General features: G+C 44.6%; 1 long non-coding RNA gene across 1 annotated transcript; it reads left to right on the top strand.

Moving 5' to 3' along the window:
- The first annotated feature begins 3,883 nt into the window (after positions 1–3,883).
- On the top strand, positions 3,884–12,771 carry LOC122466733. Its single transcript, XR_006292486.1, has 3 exons — positions 3,884–4,423; positions 4,638–4,782; positions 12,679–12,771. It is a non-coding gene; the product is annotated as an uncharacterized LOC122466733 (long non-coding RNA).
- The last annotated feature ends 663 nt before the right edge of the window (positions 12,772–13,434 follow it).

Genomic DNA, 13,434 nt, shown 5'->3' with positions numbered 1-13,434 from the left:
CCCCACACACACACACACACCCCATTCTCTGAATTCTTTCCTACTTATTAACATCTTTCTGTCTCACACTGTAGTATTCTATATGCAGTGTCAGTACAGCCCTGATCTGTGAGGCCTTAATGTGTACTGCCCAAAATTACATTGCCTTATTTTGCCACCATATTATGCTGTAAAATAACCTGCTTTGCTATCTGATTTACTTTCCGCTTTACTATTTTCCAGGTGTCACCCTTCTATTGTGTATTGTCTTCAATAATTATTACACTGATGTGTGTTTGCATTTTTCTAGGCTGACTCTCTCTATTTTTGCCTGTATATCCCTCCTGTTGTTTCTCTGTACTCTTGGTGTTAATCACCCCTCCCAATTTAGTGTTCTTTGAGAACTTCATGTGCTGTTTGTTTATCCTATCTTTCAAAACATTAACAAAGATATAAATGCAAGTGCTGGGAGGCTGGGAAGAATGTATATTTCCTGGTATGCCTAAGGCCTGGAGCCAATGCTGTAGTTAGCTACAGTGAATGGTGGTTGAAAAACAGGAGAAAGTTACAGAATATAAAAAAGGGGGCTTGAGATTTGCCTTTTGTTAAATTGACCAAAAGATGTGGAGGAAACTAGCAATTTTGAAAGCTGCCTCCTTTCATGCAATCAATTCCCTGGCTGCATTTCCTGTTCCCAGGACGGCAAAATGACAGCTCTGTCTTAAAAATTATATTTGACACTTTTTCAAGGTATGGTGAGTGATTTATTATATTCCTTGTAATGCGATGCAGCGATAAGAGTACTCAACAGTCTTCCTTTAAAGCTGCTTCTAAAGTCTAAACCATGGGTAATCAATTGTTTTTTGTCAAGGTCTAAATTTCTCGGTCAAGGTCCAGACTCCAGAGAAAATAATACAATAATAATGATACATAAATAAAAAGATTTTTCAGTCCCTTCAAAAGTGTGTGGCAGTCTGGATTTGGCCCATGATCTGCCTATTGACTACACCAGCTCTAAAGGCTGCTGATTGGATGTATTAACATCCTGAGCTCTGTGCCTGATGTGAAGTGTTAACATGCATTTTTGTAGTTTACTTCATTTTATATTTTAAATGAAAAGTTTTATGCAATGTTAACACCTAACTAAAGTGTGTGCATGCATGCACACGTGCAGAAACTAATTTTAATCTGTCCTTTCTGCAGTATAGTGGGGGGATGAATAAATGGCAGTAATCTAGTGACTTGCATTATTACTTAACGCACTACAATTTGTGAGACCCAGGTCAAGGAAGGCAGTCGCCCTGTGAATTGTGTCTGATTGGACCTGGAAGGGTGGAGAAGCAGAGGCTCTTGACCTGCCTTTGTTATGAGGGGAAATTAGTTAGCTGTGAATAAGACGCACTTCCTCCTGGTGGTGTGAGCTTGCTGTAAACTGTAGCAAAGAGACAGCAGAAGGAGTAGTGGGAGGCGAGGAACTAGGGATTGCTGGGATTAAGGGTTCAGTGAAATGATCCAAACCTAGCTCAAGAGTCTTCCTATTTTCCATGCCTTTTTATGGATCTCATTGCTGAACTTCTTGCCTCCCACCTAATAGAAGCCCTGCAAGCTCATTCAGGCTTGTCATATGCTGATTTGATATGACCCATGCCCAGGGCAGATAACACTAAAATACACACCCAACAAAAAGACTTCTGGCCATTTTCCTGTCGCTAGTAGTAATGAATAATAAAAAAAAAATAATCAGCAGAAGAAATTTAGTCATAGAATAAACTCAAATTAGTTCCATAAGACGGCTCAGTCTTTGTGTAATTCTATTGACTACAATGGCGTTAAGCTTTCTTACCTGGGGCTGAATGTGCCCTGTGAATGTGTCTGAATCAGTCTATTTCTTCTCTATGAGGACTGGTAGAACTTCCGGGAGCAGTCAGTTTATTGCAAGGCTTTTCTTGAGCTTCTGTAGCCAGACAATGGTGCTATGATATCTTTTCCCACCCCCTTTTTCCTATGATGGGGTCCTGTAGTGTGTCCTAGATGCCTTGACAGAATGTGAAATCACTTTGTTTGCCTTTTGGTTTTTATTTGTTTGAGGGCTTAATCCACTGATAACCTTATCTGGCTCACCTGAAGTCAGGTTTGTGTGTTCAGGGCTTTTTGTTTGAATATGAAAGTCTGTGGCCTTTTTCCCACCCCTTTTCTTTGTCCATAAGGGATGCCCTCATTTGACCTGTCTCATGCTTTGTCTTGGGTTTCCCTGAGACAAGAATTCTACTCAGTTACATTGGGAATCATAGAATATTAGGGTTGGAAAAGACCTAAGGAGGTCATCTAGTCCAACCCCCTGCTCAAATCAGGACCAACACCAACTAAATCATCCCAGCCAAGGCATTGTCAAGCCGGGCCTTAAAAATCTCTAAGGATGGAGATTACACCACCTCCTTAGGTAACCCATTCCAGTGCTTCACCACCCTCCTAGTGAAACAGTATTTCCTAAATCAATGGTAACAACAAGGAGTCCGGTAGCACCTTAAAGACTAACAGATTTATTTAGGCATAAGCTTTTGTGGGTAAAAACCCCACTTCTTCTGATGCATGTTAAATCAATGGTGTTACTCTAGGCTTAGAGGGGTGTGGGTGAGAGCAAGAATGGTCTAATGGTTAGGGCATCAGCCTAGGACTTTAGAGAGAGGGGTTCAGTTCCTTGCTCTCTGCAGGCCTCGGGAGTGACCTTGGGCAGTTCACTTCATCTCTCTGCTGTGGATCCCCACGAGAAAAATAGCACTTCCCTGTCTCACAGGGGTGTTGTGAGGACAAATATGTTAGATGGTGGGACAGTCAGATACTACAGTAATGGGGCCATACATACACATTTGCCTGCTGCCTTCTCTGGCATTACTTTTTCTCTTCAGTGCTCCTACCCATCTGAACAACTGTTTAACCATCCGTTGGACTACAGTTCTTGGATGGCCTTATGGAACTCTAGATCTATGATTAATAGACTTCAGGGGGTCATGGATCTATGCTGAACTTCTTTCACAGCACTGTCACCTGGCACGGAGGTGGCAGATACATCCCAAGGTTTTTCCAACAGTTACTATTTTTCCAACTGTTGTCCAGCTTTTTGTTCACACGGCATAGATAGGTTCTTTGCTGGTTCAGGGTGGTCCACTGTAGCACTTGGCCTATATTGTGTACTGTCTCACCGATCAGCTTTTGTAGCTAGGAAACTTCAGTAGTGCAATTCAGCCCTGAAGACACTAGTGTTACCAATCCCAAATGTCCAAAAGTTAAGTCAAACCACCAAAATCATGAGATTTTTTAAAAAATTAAAAAAAAAAAAATCAGTGTCTTGTAGGTCCTTTATCTTTGCCTTTGGTTAAACTCCGCTCCCGTTTTAAGCTCTTCTACGGACCAATGAAGAAACTTGCTTTTTTTTTAAATGAAAGCTGGCATTCTCATGAAATATCATGCCTCCAGGAACTAAGGCTTTTAACAAAACACTCACTATCATAAGACTCTCAGTCAAATCAGGAGAGTTGGTAATATTGAAGTACATGGAATGAGCCTGGATTTTCAGACTTCCTTCAGTGACATAGGCTTCAGGTTTTATTCACTCAGTCCCTCCCAGTGGTAAAGTACCTGCAGTTAACTTGTTCCTCTGTGTAGCAAAAGCAGATAAGGAGCTTTATAGACTAGCCCCTGTGGTAGCCTGAGGTAAAATTGGTAGGCCCCAATGCTCATGATAATAGTGTTTCTTATGGCTCAGTATAACCCTGTTCAAGTAGCAAGGCATTCAGGAGTTCATAGCTCCCAGGTGTCAATGGGAAGAGAAGGCTGCTGGGAAGGGGGAAGCAGGATATAAATAAGCATCCTTCCATCATGAAGAGGAGAGATTAGTAACTGCTGGTGGGGGCTCGTTGAAGTGGAAGTGAGCAGGGACTAAGAATAAGTGTGGAGAACAGCCTAGGAGGGAAACTGATAGAAGGCAGGAGACTAGAGGTGTGAGAGCTATGTGGGGGAAGGGAAGCAGTGGTGGTTTTTATTTGGAGTATAGAGCTGCTTCATAGTCTAGAGCTCCAGGGTTTGAACTTGTGGTAGAGGAAGAATAAGGCTGTCTCATGTAACTCGGGGTGGGATGGTGATATCTCTGACTGCAAGAAGGACTTTGTTGTGTGAACCCATGCAAACAAAGGGAAAACATCATGCTGGCCCTAGAGATGGGATTGTGGTCTAGGTAAGGTAAATAACTTTAGACCCCTGCAACCAAGCAAAGAAGATTGTATGGATCTGACAGACAGAATTGGGGCTGGGGAAGGTAAAGGACTGTCTTCCTGTTTCATGTGGACTCTTTAGTCTGGCAGGAGGGCTAATTTATACACAGCAAGAGGGGGAACTACCCCATGGAGACAGGAGAAAGTGAGGCAGTGGTCACATCTGACAGTGAGAGGTAAGTCATTTGCCTATGATAGACCTATAAATATGCTTGGTGCTCTACGAACATATGAGATTACAGGTACCTAGTCAAGAGAGCTTAAAACATATGTGCACAAAAAAGAAGGGTTAGAGCATTTTAAAATGAATAGAGCACACTTACAAGTGCCATATCTTACTGCTTCTTTACCCTTGCCTGTTCCTCTTTCATGTTAACCCTTGCCTACAAGGTGCCTGGAAACCATAGAAGCTTATTGTTCCGGAATAGCAGAAGAAAAAATCCAGAGATGCTCAAAGAGTGGCATTTCAAGAATGACCCTCCAGGCTGGACCTAAGAACCCTTAAAAACACTGCATTTGGATCATTTGAAGCTAGGTTTGTCTACTTACTCTTTTTGTGGGCTCGCTTTTGTTTGTCTTCTAAACAAGTAAGAAGTTCAATCCAAATATGACCTATGGTAAAACTGATATAGTCTTGTGGGGAGTGGACTCTGGAGTCTAAATGTGTATGTGGAAGAGGACTAGGTGTGCGTGCTTGCTTTTGCTAAGCAAACTTCAATACCCCATGTTCATGAATAACCTATGATTATTATTCCTTATTTGTATAGTGCCAGCCAGCAATGAGCCAGGCACTTCAGACATGTATACAAGACAAAGTTCCTGCTCCAAACAACTTATTTGCCTGCTGAGGTTGTAGCAGATAAGGGATGGGAGAAGGAATACCAAAAAAATGAAAAAAGATAGAGCAGGGAAGGTGACCAACCGTGTGAGTTCTACAATCTCCATCTTCTACAGTCTAACTTGTTGAGTCTTCAATCTGTGCAGAGCAAACTAAGAAGTTTTAGGCCTTTCAAAGGTATTGGGTTTGGGGAAGGGACTTGGAGGGGTGCTTGTCAGGGTGGGTAAGGAAGGGACTTCCAGGCCTGAGGGCTGCATGGGAGACCACCCAGGCACAACTAGGAGAAGGACACAAAGGACTCAGTGATGTCCACACCACACCCCTTCACTGAGATGACTAGTAAAACATATTCAGTCAGCAGCAGGGAGGGCAGCTTAACAAACTGTGTTCAGAGCTCTGCTGATGAATGCAATCCCAGTGGTGATGAGTAGGAAGGAGACCAGTCAAAGCCACGTTGCATCATGTTTCCTAAAAGGTGTAGATGGCCCTGAGACAGCTAAAAAGCTGGTGCTTCTGGTCATGCTAACGCTGCCACTCACTCTGTCTGAGGTTGGTCAAAGTTCTCTCTTGGAGTGAAACCTGCCACTCCTCACACATTTGCAAAAGATGCTCTCATTTTGGATACCTTTTAAATCAATTAAAGAATTTCCCCTTCTATCAATTAGGGTGACCATATGTCCCATTTTGGCCAGGACAGTCCCTGTTTTAAGCCCTATCACAACTGTCCCAACGTTTAAGGCAAAAGTGGGCATTTGTCCCATTTGCTTTTGCCAATTTGATCAGTTGGCAACAGCAAATGGGACAAATGACCAAGGGGAGTGGTGATGCCAGCCCCGCGCAGCAAGGGGAGGCAAGGCTCTGGCGGAGGGCAGGCAGGGCTCAAGAGAACAGCGACACCAGCCCCACCCAGGGAGGAGGGGGCAGGGCTCGGGTGAGCAGCTTGGGACAGCCCCACATGGTGGGGTGAGGAGGGAGGCTCAGACAAGCGGCTCGGGGCTGCTGCCTCGGGGTAGCCCCACATGGTGTCCCATTTTCCCTTTGGGGAAATATGGCCACCCTAGCTATGTGGTTCAATGCAATATTTTAAAATTTCCCTCATTAAAATGGCCCTAGCTTAAAAGCCTTGTCTGAGAAATTCAAAATCGTCTCTCGTTAAAACAAAACAATAAAACAAAATTGTTTTAACAAATACCGTGATCAAGCTGGCAATATTAGAAATGTTTTCAACAGCGTTCTTCTCATCATTTACTGATGAACAATCTGCTGCTGAGTGAAATTGATTTCTCTCTTGCCTGTACTTAATAGCTTGCTGCTATTCTTTACTATAATTACAATTTACCATCTGAGGAATGGGTAGACAGTGTATACAAGGCACTATTTAAAAGCTGAGTTCCAGCAATTGTTTATCCTTTTAAATGAATACAATTCTAACAGACAATTGGTTTGCTATACCTATACATTGGTTTGCTGTTACATCTCCTTTGCAGGAGACTATTAAAACAGTCATGATAGTGTAGTCTGAGATCTAATCTGAGACAGGCTTTGGAAAACTGCCTTTCCAATGCAATGACATCCGTTTCATCCACACCTGGACTTCATCCTTCTGCACTTCTTTTCTTTCACTGACTACCCCATTGCTATTAGTTTATATTTCACCGATAAACCCCTGATTCTAAAAAAAAAAAAAAATGGGAGCCTGATTTTGGTCCTTGTTGAAGCTCTTTTACACTGTTCTGGTGGAAAGGAGCTGCAATGGCCCCAGGGGAATACCCTATCACTTCTCTGCTCCAGATTAGGGGTATGCTCAGAAAGTGGCTGGAGTATTCTATGCTCTAGCAATTCTGGGCTGCAGTCTAGGTAAAGCTGCTGGCAGCTGCAGCAGACCCAGGTTACAGTGGGGGGACACACCAACCCCTGGATCAGCCCAAAGCCCAAGAAAGGCAAAGGGGTCATAAAACTTCCTTTGTCCTCTGATCCTGTCCCTACTCTTGAAAGGTGCAGCACAGACTCAGCCCTACAGCCTTCTGCTCTTTGTTGTACATCTATACTTAGGGTTTGTCTACACTTGAAATGCTACAGCTGCACTGCTATCATGCTTCAAGTGTAGACATGCTGCGTAGGTAATCCCCCTCCCTCAGATGCAGTAGCTAGGTCAAGGGCAGAATCCTTCTGGCAACCTAGCACTGTCTACAGAGGGACTCAGGGCATGGCTACACTTGCAGTTGTAGAGCGCTTTGGGTTAAACCAGCCTTCGTACAGCGCAGTAGGGAAAGTGCTGCAATCTGTCCACACTGACAACTGACAGCGCAGTGGCGTGGCCACATTTGCGGCACTTGCAGCTGCATTGGGAGCGGTGCATTATGGGCAGCTACCCCAGCGTTCAAGTGGCTGCAACATACTTTTCAAATAGGGAGTGGGTGGGGTGGAGTGTGTTGTGTGTATGTGGGGGGAGAGGGAGTGGGGGTTTTGGGGCGCTGAGCGTGTGTCAGCGTGCCATCTTGTAAGTTCAGACACCCCCACCCCCCTCTCACTCACTCAAAGCAAACAGTAACTGTTTGTTTTTTCTCGGACCAGATAAGCAGCCGGGGTCTGAAACGGAGCTTTGAAAGGGCACTTCTGCATACCTGCCGATTTCACAACAATGAGGAGAGGCCACTTGATTTCAGGGGATTATGGAACGTTTCCGGAGGTCAATCAGAGCGCTGTAACCTAACTCCTCGTTCACACTGAGGCGTCTCACCCAATACTCCACCCTCCTACTCTGGGGAAGGTGGAGTACCAGCAGTGCTCTAGCCCGGGAGTCAGAGCGCTCTACATGCCTTGCCAGTGTGGACGGGGAGTGAGGTAGAGCGCTCTGGGCAGCTTTATTGCGGTATAACATGCAAGTGTCGCCAAGCCCTCAGACCAGCTCAACTACGCTGCTCAGCGGTGTGGATTTTTCACACCCTGAGTGATGTAGTTAAGCCGAGTACTAATTACTAAACTTCTAATTTTCTAGTATAGACCAGGCCCCGGTCTGCGTGTGAGACCCAACCAAGCTGCCCACGAAGAGCTAGCACGTGCAGCCCTTACTCATGTTGCTGGGCATCTGTTCACATGAGAATCCCCCAGGGGCTACTCACATAAGGGCTGCACCATCTAGCCCAGAGTGAGGGTTGGTCTAAACCAGGGGTCAGCAACCTATGGCACGCATTGATTTTCAGTGGCACTCTGCTGCTGGCCTGGGGTTCCGGCCGCCGGCCCCGCTCAGCCTGCTGCCTGCCTGGATGGACAGAACCCCAGGCCAGCAGAGGGCTGAGCCGCTCAGCCTGCTGCCGATCTGGGGTCCCAGCCGCTGGCCCTGCTCAGCCTGCTGCTGGCCTGGGGTACCAGCCGCTGGCCTGGTGCTCTGATCCTGGCCTTGGCCCGGCACTCTGCAGCTGCTCCCAGCTGTGGCCCACTGGCCCCAGCCTGGGGCAGTGAGGGGTACAGACAGAGGCAAGAGGGGGCGCAGCTCAGCACCCCCACCTTTAAAATTGTTTCAGGCCACTGGGATATTTGTAAGTCCTGGTTTGCTGCTTATATCAGACCACATGGAACAGCGTACTGCGTTTGACCTTGTGCATGCCCTCTGTCACCATTTTTTTTCCCACTGTGAGTTGTACATTTGACAAAATGTCAGCTCCTAAGAAAGCAAAGTTAGATGTCCGTTCATTTCAACCTTCTTGGACAGACACATTTGGATTTATTCAAAAGAAGGACCGTGCTGTTTGTGCTCTCTGTTGTGAAAGTGTTGTTTGTCACACATCAAGCGTTTGATGACATTTTGAAACGAAGCACGAGAAAACCTATCTTGACGAAGCAGACAAGACTGAATCAATCAAAAAGGCAGGAGCAGGATATGAGAAGCAAAGCAGTGTTTTTAAAAGCTTAAGTATAAGTAAAAATCAAGCTACAGAAGGAAGTTACAAGATTGCACGGTGCATTGCAAAAAACAGAAAACCATTTACAGATGGGGAATATATAAAAGAAGTTTTTTGTCAGCAGTTCGGAGGTTTTGTTCAATGATTTACCAAATAAAGATACAATCATATCTAGAATAAAAGAACTCCCTGTCTCTGCCAGAACAGCTGAGAGACGCATAAGCGAAATGGCAGAAAACATTAATGAAAAGCAGACGACTGCATTAAAAGACACAGCAGTGTTTAGCGTTGCAGTTGATGAGAGCATGGATATAAACAACATTCCACATTTGGCAGTTGTTGCAAGATATTGTGCTTCCGATGAAATCCAAGAGGAACTTTGTTGCCTAAAACCCCTGCATGGCACAACAAAGGGGGAAGATATAGTGGAAAGTTTTGTAAACCATTTTGAAGAATGAGGAGTTGACACCAGAAAAATATTTTGTGAGACAACAGATGGTGCTCCTGCATCTTGGAAAACAGAAGGGATTTGTAAAGTTGCTTGAAAATCAGATTGGCCACCCGACAGTCAAATTTCACTGTATCACCCATCAAGAAAACCTGTGCTAAAATTTCTAATTCAGAGCTTAATAATGTGATGAATACAGTGGTGCGAATTGTGAATTTCCTTGTTGCTCGATCTGCTTTGCCTCACAGATAGTTTCAAGCACTGCTAGAAGAGATGGACAGTGCTTATAACGACATCCCACTTCACAGCAACATTCGGTGGCTAAGTCGTAGCAAGGTTTTGGTGCGCTTTGTAAACTGTTTTGATGCAATCAAGGCCTTTTTGTCGGAAAAAGACAAAACTACCCTGAACTGGATGATGACAAATGGCTGTGTAAGCTCATGTTTCTAACTGACATCACTGCTCACCTAAACAAACTCAACCTCTGTCTCCAGGGTACTGGTCAAACGGTTCTGGATTTTTATAAAGTCTGGAAGACATTTGTTGTAAAAGTAGCAGTTTTTTCTCAGATAGTCGAAGTTCTACTTTCCACTACTTCCAACACATAAAAGAGCTATGGACACATTGCACTGTCAGTGTTGATGAGATTGGAATGTACATGCAAGAACTGGAATCAGAATTTTCTGACTTATTTCAAGATTTCCAGTGATTTGGCCCAGTGCTTTCTTTTCTAATTAAACCTGAAAATGTCAACAAAAACAACTTGGATGTGTCTGTATTTCAGTGGATGGGTGGTGAAGATTTCAAAATGCAGTTTATTCAGTTAAAAAGCTCAGAATTGTGGGCATCAAGGTTTGTAGATCTGCGGAGTGCACTTTAAGCTACAGAGAGAGAGCATGGGGCCTCTATTCTGACCTGCTGGACATCCCTGCCAGTGAAATTTAACTGTTTGAAGAAAATTGAGTTTGCAATGCTTTCAGCATTTGGATCCACATACCTGTGTGAACAGGTATTTTCACACATGAAATCTGTCCTCTGTCCCTCTCGGAGCCGGTTAACAACTGATCACTCAGAAGCCTGTGTGCAGCTTAAAGTATCCAAAAACGTGCCAGCCATTGGAAAACGCAGCAGGGAAAAGCAAGGGCAAGGATCACACTAAACTGATAAGATCTGCATTTTAATTTGATTTTAAATGAAGTTTTTTAAACATTTTAAAAACCTTATTTACTTTACATACAACAATAGTTTAGTTATATAATATAGACTTAGAGAGAGAGACTTTCTAAAAACGTATTACTGGCACACGAAACCTTAAATTACAGTGAATAAATGAAGACTTGGCACACCACTTCTGAAAGGTTGCCAACCCCTGGTCTAAACACATCAGTGTACTGCTTTAATGATCCCCATGTAGGTATACCGGTACACTCCTACTGTGGGCAGTTTTATATTGGTATAAGGGTACTTCTACTGATATAGCTTATTCCTGTATGGAAAAGGAACAAAATATGTTGGAATAAGGCATCTTTTATACCAATATAACTGCATCTACACAAGGTATTTTACTGGCATAATTCATTTGGAAGGGGGGGAGGGAAGTGTCTTTTTTTCTTTTCCTTTCTTTTCTTTATTTTTTTAAATGGAAATAATTACACTGGTACTAAATCTGGGTGCAGACCAGGCCTCAGGCAAGGGAATGAAAGACTGATTGAAGCACTGAGCAGGTGTAAACCCTGCTCCCGCTAGGACCCTGTGTGAGGAATCTAGCTGCCTTTTGCCTTTCCCACTGTAGGTGCAGAATGTGCTGACTCTGATTTTTGCCAGCTGCTGCAGAGCTCTTAGTTCTGTTCTGGGCTTTGTCATTCTTTACTGCCTACCGCCCCTCCCCCACTCCAAGCCTTTCTGTATGGGACAGGAGCCAAGTGTCCTCTCAGAAACCCTGTGGTCATCTGCATCAAACCCCACTAATAACTCACTTCTTTCCAGATCTCCACGCAGCCCTAAGCTGCAGCAGCAGGAATACCAACTCTCCCAGGAAAGCCTAGGGTTGCCGAATTCTGAGCACTTCTTGGGCTTCCACACTTCATTGTGTGGGGTTTTGTTCCTTTTAGGTTTTAGAAAATCGCTCAGTATTTGTCCTTGAGAGATGGTCTTTTTACTCTTCATTGGTGTGATTTTAATTCCCCGGTGGAAGGGAGCATCTGGGTTCCACTTAAGCCTGCCTTATTTTGCTACCATCTGATGCTGTATAAACAATCTTTAAAAATTATATTGATAGTCTGGCTTTTAAAGGAATGTCATGTTTGGTGGCTAAAATTCCCACCCTGTCCTTAAACTTCAAATTGTTTAACACATTTGTGCTTTTTCATCCATTCTCTCGAAATCGGAGGTTTTCAAACTGGGGGGCATGCCCCCATAGTGGGCCATGGAGGGAAGTTCTGGGGGGCAAGCAGCAAGGCCAGGCGGCTTATGCTAGCTCCGCACAGCAGGGCCTAGGCCAAGCCCGCACCCCATGACTGACCTCAGTGGGCCAACCAGCCTGTGGGTCAATGTCAACATTCACCATGGCTCTGCTGATTTCCACTCCCAGCAGCCCCAGCACTGGCTGCGCCTTCAGAGACTGTTGCATGCGCCTTCCCCCACCCTGAAAACCTGAGGAGGGAGGAGCAAATAGTGGCTCTGCCCTAGCAGTGCACCCTGTCTGCAAGGTAGAAGCAGCCCGTTGCTGAGAAAGCCTTGGTAAGTATCTGTGTATTTGAAACGTAAAGGTGTAGGTAATGTAATTAAAGTTGTGTTAAGGTCTCTGTTAGGTTTATGGGTAGGCTAACAAGCATACTTTTGCATGTGTCTGTTTTTTTCTGGGTTGGGGAGAGCACAACCAAAAATTGTAATTCAAAGGAGGGTGGGGGAGGCTCAGTTCAAAAAGTTTGCAAACCACTGCTCTAAATCAACTTTCAACTCTTTTTCACTTGGCTTCAATGTAACAGCCTCACCTCCAGGAGGAATTGCCCAGTTCTGTGTTGCCCTAAGGAATAGGGGAACACGAAGGCAATTGAAAATTACCTGAGCCTTTGGGCTCTTTACATTTTAACATGTTCCTACAGTGCCCTGCATAAGTGCCCTCAGCTCATCCTGATTGGGACCTCTGGTTGCTACCCTCATACAAATAATTAACAGGTGGAAAGGGTCTGCTGCTAGCTCTGTACGCTTATTGGTAAGAGCAGCTCTCTGTTTGTCTTGCAGGCTATTCACCATTGCCAGTCTTCCATCTAGTCCAGCTTTCAGCTCTCCTTTCCTGTTCCTTAAAGTCCCTCCCTACACATGCATACACAGCCCTGTTTGCTTCCTGAAATGGATTCTGAAAAGCTGCTATCAGATTTCAGTCTCCTGACTTGCAGTACAGTGACCAGTGGAATTATGCCAGGATGGAGCCCCAGTAGGTCAAGAAGGAACTTCATGACGGGGGATTAAATGCAAGAGCCCTGTTGGCTCATACGGAAACCTTAAGCCCCCTCAATTCAAATCAATATTTTGGAGGGAGGGGACACTTGTTTTAGCAACTGAATTGTAAACACTGGCCATAACGGGGAAGAGGAATGTCCCACCTGGACATAAGGAGCTGTCTGACCTTGCCCTGCATGTGCCATAGCAGGGGCTGCAATTTCTGATAGTTCATAGGCTCTAGGTTGCCTGCTATGACTCAGGAGTCTAACTGCAGGTGGGAGTACTGGGAAAACAAGAGAGAGATTTACCATTTGTGTGGTGCATGTTTTCACTGTCCAAGGACTAATACTAATAACTGGAAGAGTGGGTGCCAGTGCCCAAACCATGTACCTACCAAAAAGGTTCACTGACCAATTCTTGCGGGCACACTTCCCCACCCACCCACATTCTAAGGAAAATGCCTCTAATACCTTAAAGAATGGAGGTGCCAAAATACTATTCCAAGCAAGTTTTAGGGTTACTTGTTACTAGTTCACTCTCTCCAGCATTACAAAT

Source organism: Chelonia mydas, chromosome 7, assembly GCF_015237465.2.
Source record: "Chelonia mydas isolate rCheMyd1 chromosome 7, rCheMyd1.pri.v2, whole genome shotgun sequence".
NCBI lineage: Eukaryota > Metazoa > Chordata > Testudines > Cheloniidae > Chelonia > Chelonia mydas.
This window is presented reverse-complemented; position numbering and strand designations above follow the sequence as displayed.